This window comes from Schistocerca cancellata, chromosome 1 (genome assembly GCF_023864275.1).
Source record: "Schistocerca cancellata isolate TAMUIC-IGC-003103 chromosome 1, iqSchCanc2.1, whole genome shotgun sequence".
Classification (NCBI taxonomy): Eukaryota; Metazoa; Arthropoda; class Insecta; order Orthoptera; family Acrididae; genus Schistocerca; species Schistocerca cancellata.
This window is the reverse complement of record NC_064626.1, coordinates 167,616,686-167,637,239: the sequence shown is the minus strand read 5'-3', so window position 1 is coordinate 167,637,239 and position 20,554 is coordinate 167,616,686.

Sequence of the window (20,554 nt, the reverse complement as noted above, 5' to 3'; positions counted from 1 at the left end):
CAGCACGATGAACAGTTACCGTGTCAGTGAATTATTTACACCAATTGCTCATATTAAGCAATTAACACACTGCAACAAATGGGTCGGCCGGAGTGGCCGAGCGGTTCTAGGTGCTACAGTCTGGAACCGCGCGACGGCTACGGTCGCAGGTTCGAGTCCTGCCTCGGGTATGGATGTGTGTGATGTCGTTAGGTTAGTTAGGTTTAAGTAGTTCTAAGTTCTAGGGGACTGATGACCTCAGAAGTTAAGACCCATAGTGCTCAGAGCAATTTGAACCATTTTGCAACAAATACACTGCTGCTACTTACCAAGTTTACGTCGAACTCGGTTATGTATTATTACTGGGATCAAAATATGATGTCACTGTCAGGCTGCCTTGCAGTAGTCTCACACTATAAGATTACTGTAGACTTGTAAATACCGGCGGAAAATTCAAGTATAGACACAGACGACGCTTCGTTAAAAATTACATTGTCAATAATTACCCCAAACCATCACCGCCACTGGCGTTGGATGAAAACAGGTTAATCATGAACTTTATTTTGAAACAAGCGCTAAAGATGCAATGTTCTTTCACCGTCTCCACAAATGCACGTGACATGTGTGCTGGCCATTATCACCGCGCCACATGGCAAAGTGTTTGTGTCACGACTGCCAGCCTACAGCGCAGGCTTCTCGTCGCTGACATAAGATATTCATGTCTCTGAACACTTGACGGAGAGAAATAAAGGAGACTGCGCGTAACTTTCTACAAGTGCATGTGGTAGCTAGTTTCTATAGGTCTTACATATTTTTCTACCAATGAGACATTATCTGACATTGTACGTGTAATTGATTCCACACGACCACACGTGAAGTCCTGTAGCAAATACTTTACAGTAACTTGGAACTTAATAGATGTATACATTTTAGTATTGTAATTATCCATACAGCTTTCCAAGACGATTCCATGTTACATACGAAGACTGTATCGAAAACTCAGTTTCTAACACAGGTGTTATGCATTTCATTAATAGTGTGTCTTCCTGTCAATACAACAAATTTTCTATAGTAACATCCCTCTTTTTACTAATCTTACATTTCTTACGGTTTTTCATATTCTAAATAATACCTCTATAGAGATATACAGAAACGTACCGTCCAGGGTATCCGAGAGCGCTAACGCGCTGCTTCCGGGACTCGGGTAGGCGCGCCGGCCTCGGATCGAATCCGCCTGGCGGATTAACGATGAGGGCCGGTGTGCCGGCCAGCCTGGATGTGGTTTTTAGGCGGTTTTCCACATCCCGCTAGGTGAATACCGGGCTGGTCCCCATGTTCCGCCTCAGTTCCACGGCTCGCGGACATCTGAACACTTTCGCACTATTCCATGGATTACACTCCACGCAGACAGCTGGGGTACACTGATTCCGTCCCGGGGGGTAAGGGGTGGCGGCAGGAAGGGCATCCGGCCACCCCTTACACATTAACATGCCAAATCCGGTTAACGACTGCTGACCCTGCGTAACTGTGGGACAAGGTTCAAGCGACAGGAATTTTTAAGAGATCGAAGGCATGAAGTGAGACGGGGAGAGGTCAGTACTGTAGGGCGGATGCTCGAGTGCTTCCAACTTGAGTTGGCGTAATTTCTGCGATATGAAATTTTCAATATGAGGCCGTGCGTTGTCATGAAGCTGCAGCATCCCTAAGGGCTCTACTCCAAACCGGTTGTTGTCAGCATACATGCTTCCCCATGGACATTCTTCATTCTCCGACGAATGTCCACAGGTGTTTGTGCTTCGACAGCTAAGGAAATAATAATAGCACGTTGGTATTCTTTGGATGCGTTTGGTAATAACGTCGCCATAGTTCCTTTTCCACGTTTGTGACACACACGTCGGAAAGACACGAATGCCACACTAATCGTTTGCCTTCATGACAGTGTTTATATACCGGAATCGGAGTTACACTACATTGCATATATGCTGCGGCAACACAGCGATTTTTACAGTAGCGTCCTCCACTTTACTAGTCTTCAAGGATTCTACATAACATCAGCATATACACAGAAAGTAGTGACTACACTGTGCAACACTCATATCTAATGAAGCGTTAAAAAAGTGTTACGCTTGATAGTTTTTCCTTTAAAAAAATAAGCTTACAGTGTTGCGTTTACATCTAAAATCAGATTCGTAACATCTCCATGTCACATTACAATATGTGGTGGAAAGTACTTACATCATTCAGCCCACGTTCTAGCCAGTCGAAAGAGGGATGATAATGATTCTCGATAAACTGTCGTCTTAATTCTGTTTCCACGTTGAATTAATTCCGCGAGGCATTTGTTCGAGGAATTAATATAAAAGTTATTTCATAAACAAGCCGATTTCTTACATTGCGTTCCAATGGTGCTCTCTTTGTGACCAGATTGCAGTCTGATAGTGGTGTACTAACTTTATGCCGGAAAGACACCTAAAATCCTCTTGTACCAAGAACAGTCAATACATCAACAGCAACGCTGCTGCCTTCATTCTTGCTGTCCCTAGTGCAGTATGCAAGTTATACTATATGATCAAAAGGATCTGGGCACCTACCACTATCTTAGGGATCGGAGGTGCAGCGTGTTCATTGTAAAATAGTCGCCAGTTTCAGTATATACGCATAATTCACAGCTAGAATCAGCCCAAACAAGTAGGCTACTGCGCATCTCATTTTTCATACGACAGAGAAAAAATTTTATACTCGGATTCTTTGCGTGGCTATTCAATACAGTGGACCCAGATTAGGCTAGTTCGACATGTGTTTAGTCGGTATCCATCAATATCATCGTCGCAAGTGTTCTGTTGTAAGAAAGGTTTTAACATGTAGCTGTCCATGCTGTCTCCTTATTTGCTACCCTCATAACAGTTTCCTATCCATATACTATACGCCATCTGGTATCTTCTGCTCCTCTTCTTTTTCTTCTTCTCCTTCTTCTTCTTCTGGAGCCTAAAAGAAACTAAACTCCTCGCGAACAGACCATGAAGGCCTAACCGCACTCACCAGCCGCCGTGTCATCATCAGCTCATAGGCGTCACTGGATGCGCATATGCAGAGGCATGCAGTCAGCACACCGCTCTCCCGACCGTATGTCAGTTTCGGAGATCGGTTCTTCTACAGCCTCCTCATTTCGAATTCCTCACAGATCTTATTTTGTTCTATTAAGATCCCAGTTTGGTTCTTTTGTTCTTTGTCAATAACAACACAGATAGCAGATAGAATGCATTATATCCTCCTACCAACAATCCGCACTCCTCTATTTCGTTTCAAACATTTCTGATTAAAATACTCAGAATATACGTTAGCGAGTATTGGGGAGAGACAGAAGCCTTGCCTCACTCCCATTCCAATTGTGTTTTCCTCTGTCATCTCATTCTCAATCAGTACTTGTATTTTCTGTTGTAGTTACAGACTTTAATCAGCCTTCTATCCCTTCAGTCGACACCATTCTTCCTTAGAATGCCCATTAATTCATTTCACTGTGATCTGTCGAAGTCTTTCACCAAGTCAATGAAAACGAAATAAACTTCTCTTCCTCTTTCAATGTATCATTCACACATAATTCTCAGCAGTCCAATTTCTTCTCTTGTGCCTTTGCTTCATCTGAATCCATAACGTTCCTCTGCATTTTTGTTCCAGTCTTCCGTGAAGTCCTCTCTATTTATCACCATTAATAAAACTTTTGCTGCATGTGAAATCTAATGGATAATTTTAAAATCTTCACATATTTTGGTATTCCTTTACTCCTCAATCGCTATCACTGCAACCGAGAGAAAGTCATTTGGCCATTCACCTTTTTCATATATCTTAATTCATAGATATGTTAACTCTTTTACACCACTACTTCGACGCCTCTTAATCAGCTAACAGCTGTACTGATAATCCATCAATTCCACTGGTTTTATGGTTCTTCATCTCTCTTGAAGCCCTTTTACTTCTCCTTCTATGATGCAGCATATTTGTTCACTTATATAAGTCTTGTCTCCTCTTCTAATGCAGTACAGTTCGATTTTTGATCAGCCTCATACAGGCACTCTACATACTCATACCACCTTCCCAACACTTCCTCCAGTGTATGAACCATAATAAAGCAACTTCTTTCTATTTCCATACTTGTCCTGTTTTTATGTGATTCAAAGACTTGATTAGCTGTTAATCCATACTGCTTTTCATATTTTCCTTCCTTTTCTAGTTTCTCTATTTCTTCACGTCTCACTTTCATCCATGTCATCCTTGTCTGTTTTGTTTCTCTCCTTAATTCCTTGTTCAGCTTTCTGTACACTCTTTTGCCTTCTTCAGATCATGATGTCTTCCATCTTACCAAGTGTTGTCTTTTTTACTTACTCTTTTCTTATTCTTTCGAATTTCTTTACCCCTACAGCTTATTCTGCATATTCCTCATGGTTTTGTCTCATCCTCTTCCATTTCTCGTTTGCACTCTCCTCACTGAGCCCTCTGTCCATTTTGACATAAATGTATTTTCTAACTCGACATCCTTGCCTTCCTCCTTTAATCTCTGTAGGTAAATTTTCTCTGTCGGTTTACATCCTCTCACTGTCTTCAAACTTAATTTGCAAGTCTGTAACCACCAAGTAATTGTCCAAACCTATGGTTGCTACAGGTATTCTCTGGGATTCTTCAGGCAGTTTTTGTACCTGTTCTGCATAATGATATAATCGATTTCGTATCTATCATCACTCAACCTAAATATCCGTATATACACTCCTGGAAATTGAAATAAGAACCCGTGAATTCATTGTCCCAGGAAGGGGAAACTTTATTGACACATTCCTGGGGTCAGATACATCACATGATCACACTGACATTACCACAGGCATATAGACACAGGCAACAGAGCATGCACAATGTCGGCACTAGTACAGTGTATATCCACCTTTCGCAGCAATGCAGGCTGCTATTCTCCCATGGAGACGATCGTAGAGATGCTGGATGTAGTCCTGTGGAACGGCTTGCCATGCCATTTCCACCTGGCGCCTCAGTTGGACCAGCGTTCGTGCTGGACGTGCAGACCGCGTGAGACGACGCTTCATCCAGTCCCAAACATGCTCAATGGGGGACAGATCCGGAGATCTTGCTGGCCAGGGTAGTTGACTTACACCTTCTAGAGCACGTTGGGTGGCACCGGATACATGCGGACGTGCATTGTCCTGTTGGAACAGCAAGTTCCCTTGCCGGTCTAGGAATGGTAGAACGATGGGTTCGATGACGGTTTGGATGTACCGTGCACTATTCAGTGTCCCCTCGACGATCAACAGTGGTGTACGGCCAGTGTAGGAGATCGCTCCCCACACCATGATGCCGGGTGTTGGCCCTGTGTGCCTCGGTCGTATGCAGTCCTGATTGTGGCGCTCACCTGCACGGCGCCAAACACGCATACGACCATCGTTGGCACCAAGGCAGAAGCGACTCTCATCGCTGAAGACGACACGTCTCCATTCGTCCCTCCATTCACGCTTGTCGCGACACCACTGGAGGCGGGCTGCACGATGTTGGGGCGTGAGCGGAAGACGGCCTAACGGTGTGCGGGACCGTAGCCCAGCTTCATGGAGACGGTTGCGAATGGTCGTCGCCGATACCCCAGGAGCAACAGTGTCCCTAATTTGCTGGGAAGTGGCGGTGCGGTCCCCTACGGCACTGCGTAGGATCCTACGGTCTTGGCGTGCATCCGTGCGTCGCTGCGGTCCGGTCCCAGGTCGACGGGCACGTGCACCTTCCGCCGACCACTGGCGACAACATCGATGTACTGTGGAGACCTCACGCCCCACGTGTTGAGCAATTCGGCGGTACGTCCACCCGGCCTCCCGCATGCCCACTATACGCCCTCGCTCAAAGTCCGTCAACTGCACATACGGTTCACGTCCACGCTGTCGCGGCATGCTACCAGTGTTAAAGACTGCGATGGAGCTCCGTATGCCACGGCAAACTGGCTGACACTGACGGCGGCGGTGCACAAATGCTGCGCAGCTAGCGCCATTCGACGGCCAACACCGCGGTTCCTGGTGTGTCCGCTGTGCCGTGCGTGTGATCATTGCTTGTACAGCCCTCTCGCAGTGTCCGGAGCAAGTATGGTGGGTCTGACACACCGGTGTCAATGTGTTCTTTTTTCCATTTCCAGGAGTGTATATGTCTTCTGTGGTGTTCAACCAAAGTGTTTCTAATTACAAGAGAATTTTCTCTTCATAAACCAACCAGTCTTTCACCCCTGTTGTCTCTATTTCTCAGACCAAATCTTCCAACCACTCCCTCTTCTTTTCCCTCTCCAACCACTACATTACAATCCTCCATTACGGCGATGCAGTCGTTTCTTTTTTCTTAATCTTTTCATAATATTCCTCCACTTTCCCACCAGTGTGTTGACTTCTTGGTATGCGTATTTGTACTAAAACGACGTTTCTCTTCTTATTTCTTAATCTCATTTACATCAGTCTTCCCTTTATGTACTCCACTTTCCATACGTTTTGCATCAGCTGCTTTCCTATAATAATTCCCACGCCATAAATACCACATATCTTCCTGTTAAGTAAAGCAATTTGTACTTCCCCTATCTAACCCTCCCTTACTTCCAAATTACACTGCACACACATCTAATATATCCAGTCTGTTCTTCATAATACTCTGTTTGGTATTTTCCTGCTTGCCAGCCTGCAATTGTGTGGACACATTCCACTTCCAATCATCAGGGACATTAAAATATACGAACACCAGATTGTACTTCAACACACCAAAAGTGCTATCTATCCACGTTAGCATTGTAACGTTCTTTAAAAAAACATAACTTGAATGATGTATAACTTTGGAATGGATATATCAACTCGAATTATGGTGTAGTGTGTGATGTGCTTACTCTGTGTTGTTGTCAGCAAAAACTTTATACGAACTGATTGGGCAATGCAACTCCCAATACCAATAAAAAAGAATAAAGTCACTTCAAAATACATTCAGCCCTTAGGCTGAAAAATGGAAATCATCGAGTTACGTATAGCTCGGTTAGCAAATCTTAGAAATATTACAAAAATTAAACCAAGCGAGGTGGCGCCGTGGTTAGCACACTGGACTCGCATTCGGGAGGACGATGGTTCAATCCCGCGTCTGGCCATCCTGATTTAGGTTTTCCATGATTTCCCTAAATCGCTCCAGGCAAATCCCAGTATGGTTCATTTGAAAGGACACGACCGATTTCCTTCCCTAATCCGATGAGACCGATGACCTCGCTCTTTGGTCTCCTCCCCCAAACAACCCAACAAAAATTGAATATCTAAATAGCCTTTTTTATCAATCAATTAACGTACATTTTGGGGTTACTCAACAATTAGCAGTTATCAGCTTCCATGTTCTCGTAATTCCTACATTAATCTAACACTTGGTGACTTCACAAGGCACACCACAAAACTGCCTACTCCATCGTCTTTCGCACACAGACAGCTACCTACAAATGTGTGCCAACTGCTTTCTTACTCTAACAAACTATCTCAGACCAGAAGCAGTATCTTTGGCTCTGCGGTAGTGTACAGTTAGCGATCCGCTTTATAAAACCTATTAGAAACGTACACCATTTATAGTATATCGTTTTAGTTTACATTAATATTACTATTGTATTCTGGTGCCACATACAAGTATGCACCAGTAGACTCCTTTCAAACTCTTTAGAGGGGTTTAACAAATTTGGCACATAGTTGGAAGTACCTTGTACAACAAATGCATGGTAAATTTGTCCACGGTTGCTGCTTTAGAGGCAAGCCAATTTAATTTATTTGTTACGTGCACAGGAACCAAGATTATGAGTTTTGAACAGGGACAGAGGATTCTGTGCCTAAAGGGCTGAATTTAGTTTGCAGAGACCATATTTCTTTATTGGTATCTGGAGATGCATTGTTTGTGTAAAGTTTATGCTAACAGTAACACAGACTAAGTATACCATTTGCAGTTACAACCCACTACACTATAATTCGAGTATATGTATCCATTCCAAAGTTATGCAACTATTATAAGTACTTTTTTTTAAAGAACACTGCAATTGGTGACCCTGCCAGGATACAGTGTGAGAAGTGTCAATGCCGTTTAGTATTCCATATACGTAGCTTATGTCATGCTTTCTACGTAAGGCATTTCCTGAATACCTTTATACGTGCCACATTTCACACTTTCATGTGCTTCTATTTATGACCATAATGTTTCATTTGGATGCAATGAGACTTTGGTACACTGGTTCTGCAAAATATAGAAAATTTATTAGTAAATACAATGGACATGAGTTACAAGGTTAATTGATTTCCCAAATCTACATAGGTGAAAGCAAGTAAACTAGTGATATCATCAAGTGCAACAGATATATAGCAAACTTGAGCAGAAGATTGATCATATGAAACATAGCAACATCATGGAATACGAAGATTGACTAACCTAACAAAAAATTTAATGATTTCATCAGGGAATAGCGCAAAAGTCAGCAGTAATGGTATCTTGCCTAGGGTGTGCAATAATGACAAAGTGGATAGCATAGCATCTTAAAAAGGCAGATCACAATGTATCAGCAAAGACAAAATAGAATCAGAAATAAATGAACATAAAATATATAGAGGCTATATACAAAAGAATTTTCTTATTATGGAAAAATGTTTGAGTTACAGTTTGCAGAGGTCAAACCACCCAAGAGATGTGATCTGCTGGATACATGTCAAAATAAATGGTGTCTCTTTCAGTTGTGGTTTTCATGCAGATGCATATGAAAACAGGAAAAAGCGCAAGGCCGAAACTTATGGTAAGAGAACCGACCTGCAAGATTCTCCCTACCAGGCACGTCGCCGCCTAATAAAATGCTGAATAATCGAGGAAATATGAAAACAAGGTATCAGTAGAATTTGTATAAGCATGGGAAATGTGTCAAGTAAAAGGTATGGTGTGTTTTATAACTATGTGGACTCGCATGTAGAACCGAAATAAGCATAAGTTGAGATTTGGTGGTAATACAGATAACGTCATCTGCAAGACAAATTCCAGGTATCATATTACCTTAACAGTAGCAAAAAAAGATTATACAAAGCTGAATAGGGTATAGCATGCAAAACGTCGGACTCAAGAAATAATTTATGTCGTCAAGAATGGTGCCTATCAATAGTGTAAATAAAGTAGCTGGTTACATAGAAATTTCGTAGAATAAAAGTCGTAAAATTTTCTTTTCAAATTCTTGCTGCTGAAATAAGCATGTGTACAATTTCGTTCTTAATTGCAGCTATATACTTGGCATTAAATCTTAACTTATTGGTGCTTCATTAATTTCTCATTATTGCTATACGATGGATATTGAAATTCAGTATATATAGAGTGCATATTCAGGTGTTGGACAGAGATAAAAGATGTACAAAAAATAGACAAATTCAGAGTATCAATGTCAAAATCGTGGGCAGCGTCGCAGTACGGGAGAGCAATAACGCATAAACGTAATTTATGTAATGGAAGAATCTGCTATGTTGTATTTACATAACGCAGTATAATAGACCCAGCTCCGTGTTTAGCTTGGCATAATATTTTTGAGATGATTGTAGATGTGATTAGTTTTCGAAATCGATTGAAAGTTTGGTGCAAGTGATATTGAACCCTGGTTATTTTAATGTGGATTGATTTGTTGCAGATGACTTCGCGATTAATTTTAAGGTATCTGTTACTGCTGTTAAATCATATGGGCATTGCGAATGAAAGGAAGTATCTTTGACGTCAGTGGGCTTGATGTATGTGGAGCAGAGTTTTGTTTTGTGTCGGCGTTGCCCTACATTGCTTTGAAGTAAGCTATGGCGTGCCGTTGTGCGGCCCGATGGTAATCTTGCTAGAGCCGCTGCTGGTTTCAAGGACAGCGTGGCACTTACCTGTTGCAGATATCACACTTTGTCTGTTCTTGGTCTCTGTGATTCCAATAGGCAGTACTACCCATTGTCCTTGACTTTGACTAATGTGTAACATTTGAGATATCTATAGGATAACTGAGAGGAGTCGGTATATCGGAATCTGTGTTCTCCTCGTCTGTAGCGAAATTTACACTAGCGTCAAAATGGGTTGTAAGACTAGTGAACAACTGCTGTTCCACTTCCTGTCTTTATACTGCCGATGACTGTAAAAACTGATTGTTTTCCTTTGTGCGTGTATAGATAAACTCTTTCTACCGCTTTTCTGAGGTCTATTCTGGTCTATTATGTCATTAAAGGATTTTATTTCATCTGTAAGCTTTTTATAGGCTTCACTACATTTATGTCTTAAAGCATGAACGACATCTCTCAGAAGTATGGTACCGTCTTCGCATTGTCTGGCTATGGCTTCAATTTTATTGCAAAGACGTTTTTCATTGGCCTTAATATCTGTATCTACCCATTTAAAACGGTTAACAGTCGTTTATGTGTACGATTAAAGCTCGTGTCGTATGCTGAAAAATTGTTCGTCATTTTTATTAAATCGTTCATTGAACCGAGTGATGGTGTCATCTTGTTTTTCTCGTATTTATTGTGTGATGGAAAATTGTTCTTGTATGATGGAAAACTGTTCATCGTTTTTATAATTCTGTTAAATTATCATCTGAATGAGAATGTGAAGCATCGCTTCCGTACTCTTTTCAGCTGATACGTCATGTGTCACCTGTGTTGTGATTTTTTGATGAGGAGACATCATCTAAAACCATGGACGTCTCGTTTGTTGCATTACTTTGCATACTTACAGCTAATGCAGTCTCACGGATTTTTACAGCCAGACTGAGTAATTTTCACTATTGTGTCCTCTGACATACTATGGCATTCTGACTGACTGTACAAGGATTGGGAAGTTCGTTGACCTGATTCGGTAAGGAATCGTGTTCGGACACCTGCGTGACAGCAATATCTACCTCAGCGTCGTCCGCTATGCTGGAAAGAACAGTCTGAGCAAATGGTGAACTAGGTGAAATAATACTCTCAGGAAATTATGCATTACTCCGGGAAGCGCAACTCATATTTTCTGTGGTGCTTTACAACTGTTCCACCACAGAGTGGTTACCATCATCCGCATAATTGTTGTCAATAATCGAAAAATCATCTATTTCTGTATCTCTAATTGTGAGATTACGAACCGGAACCTTCAGAATTTTGCGTCGCAGCGTAAATCATATACAGAGTACCAATCCAAAGACAAAAATTCAACATCAACTCAATGAAAGAAAAAAACAGGCGAAGCATAAGACTGGCTCAGCAGTGTGCAACGTTGGGCATAATATGTGCTTTGAAATGTACATGAAATTCTTTTAGCTGATAATGAAACCATTTAAGAAAAATCCAACTAATTTGAAAAACGTATGACCTCGACAATGAAACAGTGCTGATTGTGGTGAATTACTAACACCGATGTATTTTTTTGTGAAATTACGAGGGTTGGAACTTAAATAAAGGCAACTATTTATTCATAACCGATACAAAAGGGTTACATATTTGCACCTGTTACTGTTCTTCAAAGTAGTCATCAGCGTTGTGTAGAACCCGTTGCCAGCGATGTGTAAGGCGTAGTATACCATTAGTAGAGCTTGTTCTGTTGATGGTACGAATGGAGCGGTCTAAAGTTGTGGTGATTCTCGTGTACGGCTGTGATGGTGTTATCATAACGCATTACGTTCCTTCACGGCAGACCGTCAATGCACAGTATTACTGTCCGTTTTTGGAGCATCACCTGCGACCAGCTTTGCGAAAGAATCGACGACACCTTCTGCGCAACCCACCCATCATTTTGCAGGACAATGCGCGGACGCATACAGAGTAAGCCGTGACTGCTCTGTTCGGTCGATGGGACTGGGAAGTTACCATCCACCATACTCCTCGGACTTAAGTCTTTGTGACTTTGATTTGATTCTGAAGATGAATGAACGACTTCGTGGCATTCGCTTCAGGACTGTTCCAGATATTCGACAGGCAGTAGACGGCTCAATTTGCACCAACAACAGAACGGTGTACTACGCCATTCACATCTCTGGCAACGGGTTCTACACAACGCTGGTGACTACTTTGAAGGACAGTAATAGGTGCATACATGTAACTCTTTTGTATCGGTTGTGAATAAATAGTTGCCACTATTTAAGTTCCAACCCTCCTATACTGGAAGTTAAGTTTGTCTTTTCAAATGTTTCTAACAGTTGAAGTTACACTGGTCAGAAAAACACATCATATTTACTAATTGATTCACGAACAATTAGATTTATATAGCAAGTATTATCTGATCCCACTAAACCAGGATAAATGCAAATCAACAAATTACATATAGCTCTGTTAACAGATCTTATAAACATTACAAAAGTGAAATATCTAACTAGCCTTTTATATCAGACAGTTTACGTGGATTCTGGTGTAACTCAGAAATTACCAATTATCAGCCAGCTCATCTATACAAACGCAGTGGCAAAACGAAAATCATAATTTAACATCTTTGCCAGAAGACTTCTGCTTCCCTGTTCTCGTAATTCCTACATTAATCTAACACTTGGTAGCTTCACCAGACACACTACGAAAACTGCCTACTGCATCTTCTTTCGCTCACAGACAGCTAGCTACAACTGTGTGCTATCTTACTCTAACACAGCTATCTGAGACCAGAAGTGGTAGTGCACAGTCAGCGATCCGCTTTATAAAATCAGAGATATACATCTTTTATAGAATACTAGTTTTGCATTAATATTACTATCGTATTCGGGTGCCACATACAAGTGTGCCCCAGTAGACTCCTTTCAGATTCTCCGTTCGAACCTCCTTCAAATTCAAATGTCTCTGAGTACTATGGGACTTAACATCTGAGGTCATCAGTCCCCTAGGCTTAGACCTACTTAAGCCCAAATAACCTAAGGACATCACACACATCCATGCCCGAGGCAGGATTCGAACCTGCGACTGCAACAGCAGGGCGGTTCCGGACTGAAGCGCCTAGAACCGCTCGGCCACACCGGCCGGCTGTCGAAAGGTCTTACATCATGAACTGTGATTATATTTACTGCTGTGTTTATGTCACACAATTACCTGAGAGGCTTGGATGGTGATTTTGACATCTAAAAGGTATTAGGTTCATCTGCCATTGAATATAACAAACGCAGTTGTCCAAGAAACATGGGTGTCTTGTCACCCAATGCTTATGTGCGTTAGAACTGATACTGGTGAGGTACTTATCATAAGACACTGGTAAGTGAAATGTGTAACTTACGTTAACTTCAGTAGCGTAGAAGGTCCGTGAGCATTTTAAGAATTACTCAGCTTCCTCAACATCTGTTTAGGTGGCCAATAACAAGCGCCCACTTGTTGTAGAAACTTCTTATGGATGGCCTATCATCAGAATATCACAGGAAAACCTAATAGGTACTATCCCGTTCAGTTGTATCTATGGTATCACTGATACTCAGGTTACTTGGAATTGCATTAAGTTGGGCTATAAAGTATTATTTGAGCCTAAAACTTAAACATGACGCACCATGAAACTGACATATAGAAATACAAAAAGTAATAACTGCAAGCCGTTAACAGTGTCTTGTTGTATCCATACCTCACATTTCTGCCTAGATGCTCTGATTCGTGACATAACCGGCATATGTTATGGACGACAATGAATTCTCCATGCTGTTATGTGTAACTCATCTCTTCTCGTCCTGAACATGGAGAGTACCTGCAACAAAAAAGAAATATTCTTGCATAACCTGGCGGCAGGTTTTCAACGCCTTTAGGAAAATGGAGACTTTTTACCTACTTTTAACAGCATAATTGGCCATGTATATAGAGTGTGAACTAAAATTGTTTTCCAAAAATAGGAGTAGTTGCATATGTCAATCAAAACTGATTTGATCCAATAGCAAGGGAAGATGAAATTAATTGATTGTCCATCTCAAAACCAGTAGTACTTGACTTATATACTTTTCCATTGGCTCCATGCAATAATAGGACTTCGTCAACTTGCAAGTACGGTAAATTACCAAAAAAAAAACACAAACTTCGAAAACACAAACATCTTTAAGGAAACGCACACAACGTATAAAATTTGAACACAGCGCTTTCTGCCTCTCTCAGCCATAGCAAGATGTCATAGGTTTGGTAGGCCAAAACGTCTTCTTAGTGGAGGACCCAAGTTAAATGGTTCAAATGGTTCTAAGCACTATGGGACTTGACATCTGAGGTCGTCAGTCCCCTAGAATTAGAACTACTTAAACCTAACTAACCTAAAGAAATCACAGGATTCGAACCTGCAACCGTAGCGGTCGTGCGGTTCCAGACTGAAGCGCCTAGACCCGCTCGGCCACATCGGCCGGCTGCAAGAGCTGGCAAATGCGAGAATTATCGCACAATCAGCTTAACAGATGATGCATCCAAGCTGCTGCCAAGAATAATATACAGCAGAATGGCAAAGAAAATTGAGAATGTGTTATATAACGATCAGTTGGCTTTAGAAAAGGTAAAAGCACCAGAGAGGCAATTTTGACGTTGCGGTTGATAATGGAACAAAGACTAAAGAAAAATTAAGACACATTCATAGAACCTGTCGATCTGGAAAAACCGTTCGACAATGTAAAATGGTGCGAGATGTTCGAAATTCTGAGAAAAATAGGGGTGGAGAGAGAGACGGGTAATATACAATATGTACAAGAGCCAAGAGGGAATAATAAGAGTAGACGACCAAGAACGAAGCGCTCTGATTAAAAAGCATTCAAGACAGGGACATAGCCTTTCCATCCTTTCTGTTCGATCTGTACATCGAAGAAGTAATGAGAGGAACAAAAATTAGGTTCTGGGGTGGAATTACAATTAAAGGTGAAAGGAGATCAGTGATACTATTCGCTGATAACATTGCTATCCTGAGTGGAAGTGAAGAAGTATTACATGATCTGCTGAATGGAATGGACAGTCTAATAACAACAAAATGTGGACTGAGAGTAAATCGAAGAAAGGCTAAAGTAATGAGCAGTTGCAGAAATGAAAGAGCAAGGAATCATCAGGATTGATGGTGACGAATTAGATGAAGTTAAGGAATTTTGCTACCTTGGCGCAAATTAACCATTCGCGGATGGAGAAAGGAGGACAACGGAAGCAGACTAGCACTGGAAAAATGGGCATTCCTGGCCGTGAGAAGTCTGCTAGTATCAAACATAGGCCTGATTTTGGGGAAGAAATTTCTGAGAATGTACTGTTGGAGCACAGCATTGTATTGTAGGGAAACATGGACTGTGGGAAAACCGGAGCAGAGGAGAACTGAAGTATTTGAGATGTGTACCTACAGAGGGATGTTGAAAATTAGGTGGACTGATAAGGTAAGGAATGAGGAGGTTCTGCGCAGAAACGCAGATGAAAGGAATATGAGGGACACACTGACAAGGAGAAGGGACAGATTGATAGGACGTATGTTAAGACATCAGGGAATGACTTCTGTGGTACTAAAGGGAGCTGTAGATGGCAAAAACTGAAGAGGAAGACAGGGATTAGAATAAATCCAACGAGTAACTGAGAAGGTAGGCTGTAAATGTTACTCTGAGATGAAGAAGTTGTCACACGAGAGGATTTGGTGGCGGGGCGCATCACAATAGTCAGAAGATTGATTACTCTACAAGTCGACGCTGTTATCCGTGCCAGAAGTGGACATACTGGCTATTAAGTAGGTGGTCGTAATGTTCTGTCTGATCAGTGTAGACACAGACTGACGAAAAGGTGAACCGCTCAGAACTCGTTGCTTGAAGCCGACAACATTTCATACCTGCACATCATAACCAGGTGTGTAAATCATTACAGACCATTTCTCTGCACGGGTAGAATGGCCGCCAGAACGCAGTAATATTGTTATCAGAATCGATGGGATATACTCTGAGGAGAAAAACATCGTGACACCAAAAAATGAAATGGCATTGTTGACCGGGAGGCCCCATCTGGGGAAGTTAGGCAACCGAGTGCAATTCTTATTTCAGTCGACGCCACATTGGTTGACTTGTGTGCCAGTGATAAGGTTGAAATGATAATGAGGACAACAAAACACCCAGTCCACGAGCAGAGAAAATCTCCAACCCGGGCGGGATCGAACTCGGACCAGCTGTATGGGAGGCAAGCACGTTACCACTCTTATAAGCAGGCGGACGCCAAAAAATCATTAATATGGAGTAATGAAATCATTTGTCTAGTTAACATGTCGACATGATTAATATTGAAAGATCGCAGGTTAATATAAATGCGCGACAAGCTATTCCAAATGTGAAATGTTGGTACGTTAATAACAGGTTTAATAACCAGATTGTTGAATACAACAGTTGTCGTTCAATGATGTTCCATATGTGCTCGATTGGAGAGAGAGAGAGAGAGCCGGTGTTTGAGAAGGCGAAGACTGTGGTGTCACCGCCAGACACCACACTTGCTAGGTGGTAGCCTTTAAATCGGCCGCGGTCCGTTAGTATACGTCGGACCCGCGTGTCGCCACTATCAGTGATTGCAGACCGAGCGCCGCCACACGGCAGGTCTAGAGAGTCTTCCTAGCACTCGCCCCAGTTCTACAGCCGACTTTGCTAGCGGTGGTTCACTGATAAATTACGCTCTCATTTGCCGAGACGATAGTTAGCATAGTCTTCAGCTACGTCATTTGCTACGACCTAACAAGGCGCCATTACCAGTTACTATTGATGCTGTAAAACATGTACCGTCAATAGCGATGTTCACCAATTATGGATTAAAGTTAAGTATTCCAGAAGATACGTACGTTTTTTGCTAGTCTCAATTACCTTGTCCTGTTCCAGACCTCACGCCAGCCTGCGTGAGCTTAAACGCGTGCCTTTCGGCTTCCTCATAGTGGATTGGCTTTCATGCCAATCCACAACAAAGACAATATGTCGACACTCTGTAGAACAAATTGGGTTACAACGGCGGTATGTTGAGCAGCGTTACCCTGTAGGGAAACGGCCGCCTGGAATGTTATTCATGGATGGCACCACGAAAGGTCGATAAATCAGACTGACGTATAAATTTAGTTAGGGAAATTGGGAGAACCACGAGAGTGCTCTTGCTGTCTTATGAAATTGCACCCCAGACAGTACCCATATGTGTAGATCAAACGCGTCTAACACACAGAGAGGTTGGTTGCAGGCCCTCAACTGTCCTCCTTCTAACCAACATACGGCCATAACTGGCGCCGAGAAAGATCCGACTTTCACCAGAAAACGCAACACATCATGCTCTGGAGACAGCTCTCGCTTGACACCACTGAATTAGAAAATGGTGGTAGTTTGGGGTCAGAGAAATGGATGCTACAGTGCATCTGGCTCGGAGCTGCCCTTCAAGTAACCGACTTGTAAAAAATTCATGGTGTCACTGCGGTGCTCAGATTGCTGCTGTCGGTGCAGTAGGATGCGCCGGAGCCATACGCTAAACACTATGGTCTTTCGTCGCCACGTCGTCGTTCGTAACTCGATCTTCTTCCGACGGAACGTTCTCGTGGACGCCATTGCCACTAATCATGTACAGTGGCTATTTTCCTACCAAGTCTTTCTGCAGTATTTCGGAAGAAACATGCACCTTCTCGTAGCCCTTTTACACGACGTCGTTCGAAGTCAGTGAGATATTGATAGATAGAGCCATCGTTGACTGCATCAACTCACCACGTCCAATCTCGAAGGTGACAAATGAGTGTATTTAAAGCAAACCTGATACGTATCCCTGTGGTCTTGCTACTAGTCGCACTCTCATCTTCCAGATGTAGACATATGTCTACAAGCTTAGGTTTAGGTCTCAGACCTCCTTGGTGTTGCTGTTTTTCTCTGACAGTGTATAAGTGGCGGGAACAGCGTCGATTTGAGTGGTCACTGTGGAAGACGTGGAAGTGCGGGATACTCGTGTGACAGCTTTATCGGCACCTGGTAGACTTCCAAAGAAGCCTGATGATCGGTCTCAATATCGCTGGCTGGTTAAATCATGTATTATCCGCAAATTCGGGTGGCATGCGAATATGACAGTGACCCAATATCGGACTGGACGGGAATACGAGGAAAAGCATACTTGTCGTCACAGTTCCGGCCAATCAGTTCTGACAACCACAAGGGAGGATCGCAGTATTGTGCACCAAGCATATCGCAACCCCTTCACATGTGCGCCTACCTTCCGAGACCGTTGGTCAGAGAGTGACAGCAGACAGACTAGCGAATTACCGTCCCATGCACAGGCTACCGCTGACACTACAAAAGAAACGGTTGTTTTTTGGAGTGGGTGCTTGACGGGGCATCATGGACTGGCGTTGCATTGCGTACAGCGACGAATCGCAGCTCTGCAGTAGCCCAGGTTACCACCGTCGGCGGGTAAGGAGGTGAACTGCAGAGTGGCCTCAGTCTACCAGTATTTCGGAGAAGCCCAGCGGTGTTACTTGGGGCGTCACAGTGTGGGGAGCGATCGGGTATGACTTCAGATGGTGGCAGCTAGTGTTTGAGGGATCTCTGAAGGTAGAATTGTGTTGCACGAAGGTCCGACGCCCATACATATAGCCTCAGATATGACGGAATCATGGTTCCATTATGTAACAGTACAATGTTGGTCTGTACAAGGCAACTGTCTCTGTGAAATGTCTGCGTAATGATGAGGCACTCGGGTGCACGAACTCTTCGAATTCGAAACTCGATTACAGCACGGTGTTTCTCACGTACCGACATAGTTATGTTACACACTGCCATGTCACACGCTACAATTCGGAGTCCTCTAGCGGCAGAAGGCTGCAGATACGATTTCCAAAAGAAGTGCACACTATTTTTTTTTAAATCCATCCTTTATTCTACATGTTTGAAAGTTTTAGAGTGTGTAGTTACATTATTTAGGAACAACACACAACTGGCCATTAAAAATGCTACACCAAGAAGAAATGCAGATGCTAAACGGGTATTCATTGGACATATATATTATACTAGAACTGCCATGTGACTACATTTTCACGCAATTTGGGTGCATAGATCCTGTGAATTCAGTACCCAGAACAACCACCTATGGCCGTAATAACGGCCTTGATAAACCTAGGCATTGAGTGAAACAGAGCTTGGATGGCATGTAGAGGTATAGCTGCCCATGCAGCTTCAACACGATACCACAGTTCATCAAGAGTAGTGACTGGCGTATTGTGACGAGCCAGTTGCTCGGCCATCATTGAACAAACGTTTTCAATTGGTGAGAGATCTGGAAAATGTGTTTGACAGGGCAGCAGTCGAACATTTTCTGTATCCAGAAAGGCCCGTACAGGACCTGCAACATGCGGTCGTGCATTATCCTGCTGAATGTAGGATTTCGTAGGGATCGAATGAAGGGCAGAGCCACGGGTCGTAACACATCTGAAATGTAAAGTCCACTGTTTCAAAGTGTCGTCAATGCGAACAAGAGGTGACCAAGACGTGTAACCAGTGGCACCCCATACCATCACGCCGGGTGATACGCCAGTATGGCGATGACGAATACACGCTTCCAATGTGCGTTCACCGCGATGATGCCAAACTCGGATGCGACCATCATGATGCTGTAAACAGAACCTGAATTCATCCGAAAAAATGACGTTTTGCCATTCGTGCACCCAGGTTCGTCGTTGAGTACATCATCGCAGGCGCTCCTGTCTGTGTTGCAGCGTCAAGGGTAACCGCAGCCATGGTCTCCGAGCTGATAGTCCATGCTTCTGCAAACGTCGTCGAACTGTTCGTGCAGATGGTTGTTGTCTTGAAAACGTCCCCATCTGTTGAATCAGGGATCGAGACATGGCTGCACGATCCGTTACAGCCGTGCGGATAAGATGCCTGTCATCTCGACTACGAGGCCGTTTTTGATCCAGCACGGCGTTCCGTATTACGCTCCTGAACCCACCGATTCCATATTCTGCTAACAGTCATTGGATCTCGACCAACGCGAGCAGCAATATCGCGATACGATAAACCGCAATCGCGATAGGCTACAAACCGACCCTTATCAAAGTCGGAAACGCGGTGGTACGCATTTCTCCTCCTTACACGACGCATCACAACAACGTTTCACCAGACAACGCCGGTCAGCTGCTGTTTGTGTATGAGAAATCGGTTGGAAACTTTCCTCATGTCAGCACGTTGTAGGTGTCGCCACCGGCGCCAGCCTTGTGTGAATACTCTGAAAATCTAATTATTTGCATATCACAGCATCTTCTTCCTGTCGGTTAAATTTCGCTTCTGTAGCAAGTCATCTTCGTGGTGTAGCAATTTTAATGTCGAGCAGTGTATTTTTATTTCTCCACATAATTTCCATCCCTCTCAACTGCCTTACACCATCTTGGAACCAGCACCTGTATACCCGCACGGTAAAATTCTAGCCCAACCTATTGGAGCCACTGTTTGGTAGCGTACACAAGGGAGTCATCATCTTCTGACCTTGTTCCACGAAGAGTGTCTTTCAGTTTCCCAAAGAGATGATAGTCACATGGAGCCAGGTCAGGACTGTAAGGCGGGTGTTTCAGTGTTGTCCATCCGAGTTTTGTGATCGCTTCCATGGTTTTATGACTCACATGTGGCCGTGCATTGTCGTGC